Source organism: Balaenoptera musculus, chromosome 18, assembly GCF_009873245.2.
Source record: "Balaenoptera musculus isolate JJ_BM4_2016_0621 chromosome 18, mBalMus1.pri.v3, whole genome shotgun sequence".
Classification (NCBI taxonomy): domain Eukaryota; kingdom Metazoa; phylum Chordata; class Mammalia; order Artiodactyla; family Balaenopteridae; genus Balaenoptera; species Balaenoptera musculus.
The window spans coordinates 50,451,766-50,454,553 of record NC_045802.1 but is presented as its reverse complement, the minus strand read 5'-3'; positions in this window follow the sequence as shown (position 1 = coordinate 50,454,553).

Below are 2,788 nucleotides of genomic sequence, written 5' to 3'. Positions count from 1 at the left end.
CGCTCAGCCCAGACAGGCCGTGGGCCTTCTTTTTCTCTCTTAATGCCGAGTTCTTGTGGCCTCACGTCTCAGTTTAAAGGTCACCGCTTCTTTGGAGCTTCTGCTGACCTCCCCCCAACTACAGTCACCACAAGCAAACAGAAAGTGCAGCTTTGGTCTCTTTTGGATTCTCTAGCACCGAACTCTTACCTCACTCATCCCTCAGGGCCCAGCCTAGGAGACAACAGACATTTGAGTGAAGGAGAATATATGGGGAGGTGAGTGCAGTGAGGAAGACAATGATGGGGGAGTGCTGGTCCTCACCTGACTAAGCCTGTGATGACAGTGGCCACACTAACAAGTAGCTCACATCCACCCACCTCCTCCGCCCGCCCCCCCCCCCCACCATGTTCATCCTTGTTGGATCTACCGCTTCAGTTGCGAAGGAGATTCTGAATTACTCTGTCTTTTTTGACCTTCAACCACCTCAAGAAAACAATGGGATCAGCTGCCCTGCTTCTGATGAGGCACTCATGGCCTGCCCTGCTCTCATAGACAGAGGTTGACGTATGTCTATAAATAGTGCATTAGGGACTTCCCTGGTGACGCAGTGGTTAAGAATCCGCCTGCCAATGCAGGGAACGCGGGTTCGAGCCCTGGTCCGGGAAGATCCCACATGCCGCGGAGCAACTAAGCCCGTGCGTCACAGCTACTGAGCCTGCGTTCTAGGGCCTGTGAGCCACAACTACTGAGCCCACATGCCACAACTACTGAAGCCCGCGTGCCTAGAGCCGGTGCTCCGCAACAAGAGAAGCCACCACAATGAGAAGCCCCTCTCGCTGCAACTAGAGAAAGCCTGCGCGCAGCAACGAAGACCCAATGCGGCCAAAAATAAGTAAATAAATAGTGCATTAAAGACACTTATAATCATGTATAGTCACTTATGGTCACTTACAGTCACTCGTTTCACAAGAGGGCGGCCTGCAGGACTCAGACCAGGGCTTTCCAACGCTTTCACGTCACCCACAACATGAGTGAACCAGCATAGTATTTGTAAGTATGTTGGAATGAGCAGGGTGACTGCAATGGCTGGAGGGGACTGTTGTGAGCCGGTGGGCGGGGGGTCGGGGGTGAGGACACGGTGAGGGGTGGGAGCATCATTGGCTTCCCCACGCCTGCCAGGCCTTCTGAGGGTCTGAGGGTCGATGAGAATTGTTCCCCTCTACGCACACACGCCTTTGCCCACTTGCTGCAGCAGGTTGGGGATTCTGGGGAGGTTCAGGCAGGGCTTCATTTTAACCCTCACTTACCCAATCATTTAGATGGCTCCAACCCTAGTCCTCCTCCGTATACCACCACCCAGTTCAAAATCACCAAACCTAAGCTGGCTTCTCCAAAGACCCGCCCAAGATGAGAGGGAACCTCATCCTAGCGGTGACAGCGGACAGGTACTGCTTGATCTGAAGGGCACCTGCAGGATTCTGAGTGGGCCCGCACTTGAGCATGGCTTAAAGCTAAAAGAGGCAGCTCTCGGAAGAAACATTATAGATTTTACAAATAAGGAGACCAGACACTAGAGGGCCACAGTGGAACTTTCTATCCTGCTCAGGATTTCCCAGAGCTACAAAACCAAGCTTCAGATCCACCTTGGTTAGTGGTGGGGATCTCCCCTCTTAGGTGTGCAGTCTCTCCACTCTGTGTGCAAGGAGCTCTAATGGTTAACAAAGCGTTTCCTCATATTAGCCCTGACTCAGTCTCTCGGTAGCTCCCATCTGCTCTGCTCTGGTTCTGCCTTCTGTTCTTCTTGGCTATGACCCTAGCACCCCAGGCTAAGGATGCTTCCAGACTATTGTTGCCTGATCCTTCATCATACTTGCTACTTCTCTCTAGTCCGACGTTTTTAAACTTTGAGGACCCAACAAATAGACTGAATTTTAATCCAGTTGGTTTATTTTGCAGGCTTTTCCAATTAGCCTAAGACCACAATAGTGGAACAATACTGTAGTCTAGTAAAATCAGGTTTATTAACCATTGCATCATGAGAGGTTGCGCACAGAGGAACCGCGTGGCATCTCCCCAAGCAAAGGAAAAGATAGTTATAGGATTCTGAGGTAGGATGGAGTTTAAGTGAAATTTAAGTGAGCAGTATTTTGGTAGGCTCAAAGCAAGGCTGTGTGTCAACACACAAGAGTCAATGTGCAGCTTAGATGACAAAGTGGACCTGGGGTCCTATTTCCTGAGATACTACGAAGTTTAAATAGAGATGGAATTTTTGTGTCTAGAAACCCCTTATTGGGAGCTCTGCACCTGGGTTGTAAAGGTTGTAATTTGAAGCTGCTTCTCTGTGTCAAGGGGCTGAGAATCTCCAGGTAAAGGCGGGATATTTCATTCTTACTGATGTAATTTCCAACAGCAAAAACTCTCTAAGTCTTTAACTTTAGAGAACAAATTTTCTCAGTGAGTCAGAAAGCAGGAGGTGGTTATGACACTTTACAGCTCTGTTTGGGGTATGTTAATTTTGCAACTGATTTTATCAGCCTTTTATTCCAGGCTCCTGGATGGCAGGGCAGATTTTTACAGTCCAAGCTAATTTTACTTTCTCACTTATGATTAAATAAAAATTCATATTTTAAGGCAAGACACGAAAAATTTAAATGTAAATATTTTCTCTCTCCATCTGGGCTTCCTCGCTCCCCTCTAGTGTGCACTGTGCATCTGCATTATGTGTTAACGAGACCTCTCCAGTGGCAGAAATACCTGCTCAACCATAAAGATCAATTTTTCTCCTTCTGGCACCAGCCATGTTGTA